The following is a 10,208-nucleotide window of genomic DNA, read 5'->3' on the forward strand; positions in this document are numbered from 1 at the left end:
TCCTCCATGAGGACCCAGCCTCTTGTAATACACATCCTCCATGAGGACCCAGCCTCTTGTAATACACGTCCTCCCTATCTATTCACAGCACCTCGGATCACCCCTCTCTGTTTTTGTGCAAAAGATATGTTCCATTTGTGTTCCTGTTTTTCCTTCTCCTCCTCATGCTGCACCATCTTTTAATACAGGCAGGGCACTAGGATCAGAAACCAACTTATCCACAGAAAGGCCAGTGTGTGCTAGGCTTTGCTGCTGTGGACGTCCGAAGCCAATGGGATGGCCAGCCACTTACCTTTGCCCTAGGTCCCCTGTCCCTCTACTGGTCTGAACAAGAAATGTGCATGCAGAGAGACTGGAGAGATGGTTTAGTGATTAAGAGCACTCACTGGTTGCTCTTCCAGAGGACACAGGTTCAATTCCCAGCACCTATATGGAAGCTCACACTTGTCTAGAACTCCACTTCAAACGTTTCTGACACCCTCCCACAGCCATATATGCAGGCAAAACACCAATTGAACATAAAAGTAAATTTTAAAATATGTGCGCGCGTGTACACACCCACACCCACACACTTGCACGCGTACACACACACATGTTCCAATAGGCTCCTGTATTTGAACACTTAGCCCATGGTTGTAGTACTGTTTGGGGGAAGATCACTGTGGGATGGCCTTGACGGTCTGTAGCCTTACCTCACTGTTCTCATTGCTTCCTGTTTCCAGATAAAATGTGATCAGTCAGCCTCCAGCTCCCACCACACCATGTCTACCCTGCAGGAGTCTCTATCCTGACCCTATAAGCCAACGTGACAGCAACAGGACAGGAACTAATACAATCCTTAAAGACAATGATGTCAGGCATGGTCGCACTCGCCTTTAATCTCAGCCTTCGGGACACCAGAATGTCTTCCCCTCTGTAACTTGGCACCGATGAGCCAATCTCTCCTCATCCACCCCCCTTCCTGCATTTACTACTTTTTAAAAATATGTGTGTGTTATGTGGTGACCATGTGTGTACACATGAGCATGCACATGCAATGCAGAGGGCAGAGGTCGACACCAGGTTCCCACCAGCTATCACTCTGTACCCTAGCTTTTGAAACAGGGTTTGCCACTGAACCTGGACCTTGCTGATTTGGCTAAACTGGCTGGCCAAATATCTTCCTGTCTCCACCTCCCCAAAAGTGGAATTACAGTCTATTAAAAATCGCTCTTGGGCTGGAGAGAGATGGCTCAGTCATTAAAGAATAAGCTCACAACCAAAAAAAAATCGTTCTCTCCTCAGGTGGGCCACTAAAGAACATCCACAGTAGAGTCTCTTTGATACCCCAGCTTTCCCTCCCTGGGCATGCTCAAGAATGAGCGACTGACCCACATGGCTAGCCTCTGAAACACTAGGGATGTCAAGGACTCAACCAGCTTTGACTTACACTCACCTTCTTATGTTTGTACACCATCATGCATCTGAAAATCCATCAGGGCAGATGCCTGAAATACAGGTAATATCCTTACATGCTCTATGAATTGAAAACATATGTGCATACTTAAAACCCTAACTAGGGATCTTCGGGTAGCTGTCAGCCTCCACAATAAGCTGCACAGTAAAAGCCAATACTGTTTTCTATGGCCCCGATGGTCCTAGAATGTGGCCCAGCTGCTCCAGGTGTGTCCCCTACTTGCAAGGGCTTGAGGCCCTCCTGTGACAGACACCTCTGCAGGGAACAAGTCTTCTCTAGAATGATTCATCCTCCAGCTCTCTGAATTGGACACCCTGGATTTCAGAGAGAGGTGGCAGGCACCTGCCATTTCATCTCTGCCCATGTTTGATTCTCCTTCCCATTGCCAGCTAGGGAAGACCACAGTGGGTTAGAACGAACAAAGGAGAATCCTCAAGGAATGTACCGCTTAACTGTGTTAATATTTCCTCATGCTACAGTGGCCCAAGGCTCTGCAGCCTTCCTCAGTCCCACAGAAAGGGAGGGGTGACTTTTCATCGGCTTTGACAACCCAGCTGACAGACAGTGCTACCACACAGTGTCTAGCAACCTCAGTCACTACAACGCCATTAGCACCAGAAAAATCGTTGCTTTTTCACAGTTGGGAATCGAGTCCAGGGGCCTTGAGCACATTAGGGAACCACTCTGCAGTGAGCCACATGCTCAGCCCTGACAACACAACTCGTTCTCAGCCTCCACAGTGCAATGCATAGACTTAGGAAGTAAACCGTAGACTTGGGAAGTAGACCGTGAGCCACCTGAGACTCCCAGCACACTACGTGACCCTTGTCAAGGCTGTCTGTGCGGCCTACGTTCTTTCTGCTGGTTGAAGTTCATTCGTTCCTCAGAGAACCCGTGGAGAGTGAGCCTGTGATAGGCACACACTGACCTACTGTGTCTAACAGTTTAAGGCTTGACTTTAACCGACTACCAATTCTCAGCATTCCTCACCGCTGTTGTCATCCTACATAAAAGTGAACTCTGTGACTCACGAGCACCTGTAACTCCAGCTCCAGGGGATCCCACGCCCTCTTCTGCCCTTAACTCCCAGCTTGTCAAAACCTAGAGAAGTCTTTTCTGTTTTGGGTTTGTTGTTTTTTTTTTCCAAGACAGGGTTTCTCTGCATAACAGCCCTGACTGTCCCGGAAGTAGCTCTGTAAACCAGGTGGCTTTGAACTCACAGAGATTCACCTGCCTCTGCCTCCCGAGTGTTGGAATTTCATGCATGTGCCACCATGCCAGGGTCTTAGGCAAGTCTTCTAAATGGGGATCTATTGTATCGTTAGACACACTGGTCACGGCCATTAGTAACTGCAGTTAGTTCTCCTAACTCACTATAGTTAAGTTCTGTAAAACCATCATGAACGGGGAACTGGAGAGATGCCTCAGCGGTGAAGAGGAATCCAGGCTCTCACAGAGAACTTGGGTCAGTTCACCACGCCCACATGATGGCTCACATGCTTTAACTCTAGTTCCACAGATTCTAGCACCTTCTTCTAGCCTCAGTGGGCCCTGCACACATGTGATACACATACAGATAAGCACACCACACATACAAGCTCCATAAATATTCAGTGTGGATCCTTTCAGCCTCTCAACACATTTTGCTGACTGACCAATACAGAGCTTTGCTTCAGGTGTATTTTTGTTGAAACACATCTTACTGAATATCTATGGATTCATTACCGTGGAATTCACAGCTCGCTGCTCTCCCAGGCACCCCGAAACCTCGTCTTCCTTCCAATACATGTTTTCTCTACACGGAGCACATCACAGTCTTCCTAGCTGAAGGACCTGAAGCATTTTCACCATCACGCTCAGAGGCTGTTTGAAACAAGTCACCCACAAAAAGCAGGAAAACAGAAAACACAGTACTTACACCAGCTGCTCCCCCAACACACACCAAAGCACGGCGTGCTCACACACGGTGTGAGCACAGGAACAAGCCTGAGCATCGCCCTGTTGAACCTCCTTTAGACGTGTGCATGGAGAGACCCAAACCTGCCCAACCTCCACCTTAAACAGTGCAAGCTCTGCTTCGAAAGGTCACAAACTGCGGTGAGCGGGGCCATGGTATAAGTGGGAATAATGGCAATAGACTACATCTCATTAGCAGACAGGAGGCGTGAGGCACACAGAGGAGTTCTGAAAGGTTTTCCTCCTTTGCCAAAGAACCATTAAACTATAGCCCACATAGATTTCCGCTTCCTACCCCAGTGTCAACACTTCCTTGCTCTCCTGTCTTGGCAGTCAGTATGTGCCTTCCAGACCTGGCAACCCTGCCCAAGTTCTTATCATTGCTATTTGTTCTTTAGGTGGACAAACCCCTGCCAAGCAGCTGGCACCATTCCTCTGAACTCACCCAGTGTTCTATCAGACTCCAACTGTAGTCTGTATTAACTCGAGGAACGTTCCCCCCTTACAACCATGAACGACCCTTGGCTAACATGTCCCATTGGAGGTGGCTTTTTGTTTGATTTTTTTTAAGACAGGTCTCCTTTACACAGGTCACCTAGAATTGGACACGCAGCCCAGGGGACAATTCTCTGACACATGCTGGAATTACAGGTGTGTGCTACTACACCATTCTTACACACACTTTGTTCTTTCTCTGATTTCTCCTACCTCCAACACCTTATCTCAGGCAATAAAAAAAAAAAAAGAAAGAAAAAACCACCAGGGTCAATTCCTTTACATTTCCCAGGGGTTTGCTTTTTGTTATCAGAACTTAACTGACAGTATTTTATAAAATCGCATTCAAAGGTCCAAGAAAACTTTTCACATTTGCATATCTCACTGTCTCCTAACTGAATCTGTTTTGGAGACAGAGACTCTCCCTGAATATAGAACCCAGTCTTTTGGCTAGACCCTCAGAAGCCAAGAGGACATCTGATCATTTAGAACTGGAGTTGTGTATGGGTGAGAGCTGCCACGTGGGTGTGGGGAACTGTCCCCAAGCCATGGCTCAAGCCCCTATGCCCAGCTTTAAAATGGGTACTGGGGATCTGAACTCAGATCCTCATGCCTTTTCACTGAAGACTTCACCCACCTGGCCATCCCCAGCCCCCACGAGACAGCTTTGATTATCGTTACTCGCCTCCTGTTTTATATTTTTTAAAGGTTGTTCGGGTTAGCTGCAGACAACACAACCTTAGGAGACACAAAGACGTTGCTGTGGGGCTGTCTGGGCAGTCGCCGAGGTGGGTAACAAGGCTGACTCCAGAGGGACTGGAACTTTCCATTACAGAATAGTTAAAGGTGAAAGTTTCGCTCTCAGAGCTATGTCTGCAAAAAGTGTTGAAATCTTCAAGTCACTGCAAAGTCAGCTGGAAAACCAGCATCATGAGCCACGTTTATGAAACGTTTACATCTCTTCAGAGACTTTCACAATCCTGACTCCAGATCTGCTCCAAGGACATTGTTCACCTGGATTCTGGAAACTCTGCAGTGTACTAGAATAGTGTCGGTCTGTCACAGAAGAAAATAAGATGTCCTGGAGAGAGGACTCTTGAGGTTACGATGACTGCTCTTGCAGAGGACTTGATTCAGTCCCTAGCACCCACGTGGTGGCTCACAAACATCTGTAACCCCAGCTATGAAGCCAGATCGTCAGGCCTCCTCAGCACTGCAGGCACGTAGTACACAGACATATGTGCAGAGGAAACACCCAAACATATAAAATAAAAATTTTAAATGTTAATTAAAAAAGAAAACAGATTGTTAGATATCATCTGGGATATTTAGGTTTATCTGGGACAGAACCAGTGGGCAGGACTCGAACTCGTCTCCAGAAACAATGAGCTGAAACTGTTTTCACTATGACATTCAGTTTGGAATGCAGACATGGTTCTTTACAGCAAAATTATCTTCTTAATTGTACTGGGTTTTAGTTAATACAAAAACTAGTTCATATTCTACCTTCCACATCTAAAGCAAAGGCAGACAGCCCAGAAGTGTTATACACTCACAGGTAGCAAGGCAAATGGTCTCGAAAGGAAACTTTTGCAAGAGTTAAACACAAAGCATGCTGGGAATGGCGGCACATACCTTTTGTCCCAGCACTCGGGAGGCAGAGGCAGGAGGCTCTCTAAATTTGAGGCCAGCCTGGTCTACAGAGCAAGTTCCTGGTCAGCCAGGGCTACACAGAGAAACACTGTCTCAAAAAACTAACCAATCAAACAAACAAATGAATAAATAAAAATAAAATGATGTAACTGTATCAAGAACTCTGCCTCCCGCCGGAGGGGAGGGGCTTTACAAACTATCTTGGGTCTAAGAATCTTCGGAGTAAAGTACCCATAAATCCATCATTTAGAGAAACAAGTTCTTGCTAGAAGACAACCACCAGCTTGGACTCTGCACCACCCAGCCCTGAGGTCTCCTACAGCCCACTCTGTTGGCCTTGACTCCTAATTAGCCGCTGTAGGAACAATGACCACAGAGACTGAAGAGGAGGTCAAGTTTGGCACGCCAGAATGGTATGCAAAACTGACCTTCAAATCCTAAACTGCAAATGGACCTATACTGTTTCTTGACCTTGTGCCCAGAAGAGAAAAAAAAAAAAAAAAAAAAAAAAAAAAAAAGGATTTTTCTGTTTTTCCCACCCCCCCAACCGTTACCTCAGCCAAAAAAAAAAAAAAAAAAAAAAAAAAAACAGGAGCCTACTTTCTTGGGTTGGGGGGGGGGTCAAAATTCCACATCAGGGTGGTATCTTCCAAATTACTGGCTCTGAAGAACCTGGTGGCTCATGCATTTAGTCCCAGCACTCCAGAGGCAGAGGCAGGTGGATCTCTTTGGGTTTGAGGCCAGCCTGGTCCACAAGGGGAGTTCCAGACCAGCCAGAACTACAAAGAGAAATCCTGTCTCAAGGAAAAAAAAAAATTAAAGAGGGTTCTGATAAACACTCCACACTCCAAGACCGCCCACCTCCCCCACACCAGGCTGCTGGTTCTTATTAACTAAAGGAGGAAACACAAGGAACAGACAAACGGGACCAACGATCAAAGTGAAACCGACTTTTTAATCATCTCGTGGAAACCGACGAACGCAAAGCCAGGAAAGCGCTAACGACGAGGCCGCCCCAACAAGTCCTGTCATCCTCGCCTAAGGCTCTATGTCTCCGTGTGATGAATTCGAGACTCTAGAGCAAAGCAAAACAAAACCCAAAAAAAGGCAAAGACCGGAGCTTTCCGGGGAGGCCTCACGCGGTGCTTGAAGGGCGCTCAGCCCTGTTTTGAGCAGGGGGCAGGAAGTGCGAAGAAACGGCCGCGTCCCGCAGCCTAGAAGCGTTGCGGCCGGGACCCAGCCGGTGCCTAGCTTCGGGGCCTGTGCGCGCGCCCGGGACCCGGGTCAGCCTGAGCTGGACCGGCCCGTGAGCACGAGCAGCCGCTCTCGATCCGCCGCGAGTCCCGGTCTCCTAAGGTCGCCGGACCCGGGCCAGGGTACCCCGCACTCACCGCTTGCCCGCCTTGGGCTGGCCGGGCCCCGCCGGGGGCGCAGAGGACGGAGGCGGGGCACGCACAGGGGCGCGCGAACTCGGGAACGCGCTCCTCTCCGCCGGGTTCTCCAACACGCGCGCAGGCTCGGGAGCGCGAGGAATCCCTGGAATGAGGCGCAGCCCGCCCGCGCCGGGTCTCCTCCTGGCCGGCATAGCCACGCCCTACGCACGCCCCGGACACGCCCCTCGGGCCGGGCAGGTGGGGCCGCGCCCAGGTGAGCCCGCGGGGCCGCGCTGCACGGCCACGAGCGGCGCGTACCCTCCGGCGCCGCGCACTCGAAATCCAGAGCTCCGGCCCCGAACATCGCTGGGGTTGAGATGCTCCCCCGAGCTGCTTCTGCGGGGCAGGGCACACAGACGTGGCGTTCCTCAGCATCCCTCACGCGCCACGCCCCCGAGCCCCACGAACGCACCTTTCCGGCACACGCGTGAACACCCGCGGGCACTCCGGTGCGTGTCCAGGTGCCAGCCGCCACCAGCCACGCGCATCCCCAAACGCTCCCAGCAGGCTTCTACCCAACCGTCCCGCCACGCTCCGTGCCCGTCTCCCTGTAACCTGCCCGTTCAGTCGGCCACGCGGGGCACCGGGGCCACCTTTGGGGACCCCACACGGACCCGGAGGCTGCAGCCCGAGGGCCGGCAGGGCGGTAGGCGCCCAGGAGTCTAAGCTCTACGTTCACACCCACGCGGCGGTAGCTCCGTGGGGCTCCACTCGCATCCTCACCCTCTGGTCACCAAACCCCACGCCCAAAGCCACCGGGACACGACAGTCCCACAGCTACACGTACCTGAAGGCACAGAGCGGTCGCGCAGGCTTGGGAGGTGGGAACTCGGGGTGCCACAGAATCAAAAGGGCAGCCTCGGATCAAAACACTCCGAGCCGGCTGGGTTCCCTCCCATTCCAGCACTCCACGCGCGCGCACACGCGTCCACACTCACTCGCGGCCTCCCCACCCACAAGCTAGGAAGAGGAAACGCAGGAAAATCCGAGCCGCGGAAAGGGCGCTCGGAGCGCGCGCTGCACTTTGCTGCGCTGGGCAAACTCGTGCTGCCACCAGCCAGCTCTGCAGTGGGACGGGCAGGGGCGGAGGAGGAGGGAAACGCGTCCTATTGGTGCAGGTTCTAGCGAGGGCACGTGACCCGGCGAAGGCCAAACCTGGCTTTAATTTTTAGCAGTCATTCTCTGGGGTGGGGGAAGTGGACACGCCCCCGGCCCAGCAGCCCTGGGCCCTCCATTGTTTTCCTCATACTGCCACAATTAAGGAAAACATTTGCTTAGCATAACCGGCCGCTAACTTCTTAAAACAGGCAGAGGCTATACTTCTGGCTGGTTTTACCACAGCTCCACCTGCATGCCTTCTGGCTGTCCTCGAACCTTTGTCTCTAGAAAGGTGCCCCACACACACACTCCAACATATAAACACCACACCACAGTCTTGGTTAGTTTTTGTTTTTGTTTTTGTTTTTTGTTCACTTGACACAAGCGAGAGTCATTTGAGAGAAAGGAACCTTAATTGAGAAAATCCCTCCATTTTACAGCCTGAGGGCAAGCCTGTGGAGGCATTTTCTTAATTAGTGATTGACGTGGGAGGGCCCAGCCCACTGTGGGTGGAGACACCCTGGGCAGGTGGTCCAAGCCTTGGGGAGCAAGCCAGTAAGCAGCATTCCTCCACGGCATCTCTGACTTCCTAACAAGCTGTAAGCTAACATGAACCCTTTGCTCCTGGAGATGCTTTTGGTCAAGGTGTTTATTACAGCACAGAAACCGGACTAGACAATGACAAACCCAGACCACAAGGGCTTTTCTTGGGAGAGCGCTCCAAGATGCCATAAAATAATCAGTAGACTCGGACGGTGGTGGTGCACGCCTTTAACCCCAGCACTCGGGAGGCAGAGGCAGGCGGATCTCAGTGAGTTCAAGGCCAGCCTGGTCTACAGAGTGAGTTTCAGGACAGCCAGAGAAACCCTGTCTCAAGAAACAAAAACAACAACAAATTAGTAGGTTACTTCAGCATTGGAAAGAAAAAAAAACGTTTTCCCCTTTCTGTTTTTCTGGTCAGAGGGCATCCCCAGAATGTCATCCCGATGAATAACAATAGAAGTAGGGTCAGTTGATTTTGCAAACAGGTTCCCTGGGGGCTTGTGGCCACCTGTAAGACACACAGGCACCAGATGAGAAGATCCAAGTGTGGCCACCCTGAGGTTTCCTAGTTCCTCCTTTAAAATTCATGGATCAGAATCCCAACAAGAGGGTTAGAGAGATGGCTCAACAGTTAAAGGGATTGGCTGGCCTTCCAGAGGATTGCACTTTTATTCCCAGCATCCCAAATCAGGGGCTCACAACAGTCTGCAACTCCAGCTCCAGGATACCTGGAGTTCTCTTCTGGACTCTCCAGGCACCAGCACTCACATGTGCATATACCCACATATACATATAATTTAAAAATAAAACTAAACCTTGAAGAAAATCATGGATCAGTGCTAGGAAGGCTCTCAAACTTTCTGATGGTGCGCGCGTGTGCACACACACACACACGCACACGCACACACGCACGCACGCATGCACGCACCTGAACGTGGAGATCAGAAGACAGCCCACAAGAGCTGGTTCTCTCCTTTGACCATGTGGGTTTCAGGATAGTTATTTAGGTCTCAGACTTGATTGCAAGCATCCTTACTCTCTGAGACATCTCTCCAGCCTCCCAATGATGTCTTCAAACTTAGACTCTATTATAGTTTATCAAGTCTTAAGAGTGGATAAAGAAAGTGTGCAAAACACACAAATAGAGAATGAGGACAGACAAGGGACAGTTTGGAGAAACACCAAGAAGGTGGCAAAAAGGGAGGAGAGATTTGGATTTGAATCCCAGCTCAGCCCTATTTCATGAAGTGCTCTGGCTTGAGGGACTAAGGAAGAGGCCTAGGGGTACAGCCAAGTTCCATCTCCCCACTTTGACTGGAACTCATAGCTGCTTGGCACTTTACAAACACACAGAACTTAATCATAGAGGGCTAGGTGAGGAACTTGCTCAGAGGGAACACATGAGCAAGAATAACACGCAGCACAATGGTACATTTTCAACCCCAGCCTCTGGGTGACAAAGCGACCCCACAGATCATTATCTCATTCCATCTTCACGACAGCTTTGGCACTTGTTGGCTGCTAAGTGATTTTCGTTTGAGGTTGGTGCAGAGGTCTAAAACTGCCTCTTTAAT

At 50.3% G+C, this 10,208-nt stretch overlaps 1 protein-coding gene across 2 annotated transcripts in view; it reads right to left on the minus strand.

The window, feature by feature from the left end:
* Positions 1 to 7,975, minus strand: part of Vgll4 (vestigial like family member 4) — a 113,634-nt gene extending 105,659 nt beyond the window's left edge. Inside the window, exon 1 of one of the 2 annotated variants that reach the window (XM_026788326.1) lies at positions 7,781 to 7,975. The gene's annotated coding sequence lies outside the window, so the exon portion shown is untranslated. Of the gene's footprint in view, positions 1 to 6,951; positions 6,969 to 7,780 lie in introns of those variants that run through there. The other variant, XM_005365033.2, reaches the window with a different exon arrangement.
* Between the last annotated feature and the right edge of the window lie 2,233 nt (positions 7,976 to 10,208).

Source organism: Microtus ochrogaster, unplaced genomic scaffold (assembly GCF_000317375.1).
Source record: "Microtus ochrogaster isolate Prairie Vole_2 unplaced genomic scaffold, MicOch1.0 UNK1, whole genome shotgun sequence".
Taxonomy (NCBI): Eukaryota; Metazoa; Chordata; class Mammalia; order Rodentia; family Cricetidae; genus Microtus; species Microtus ochrogaster.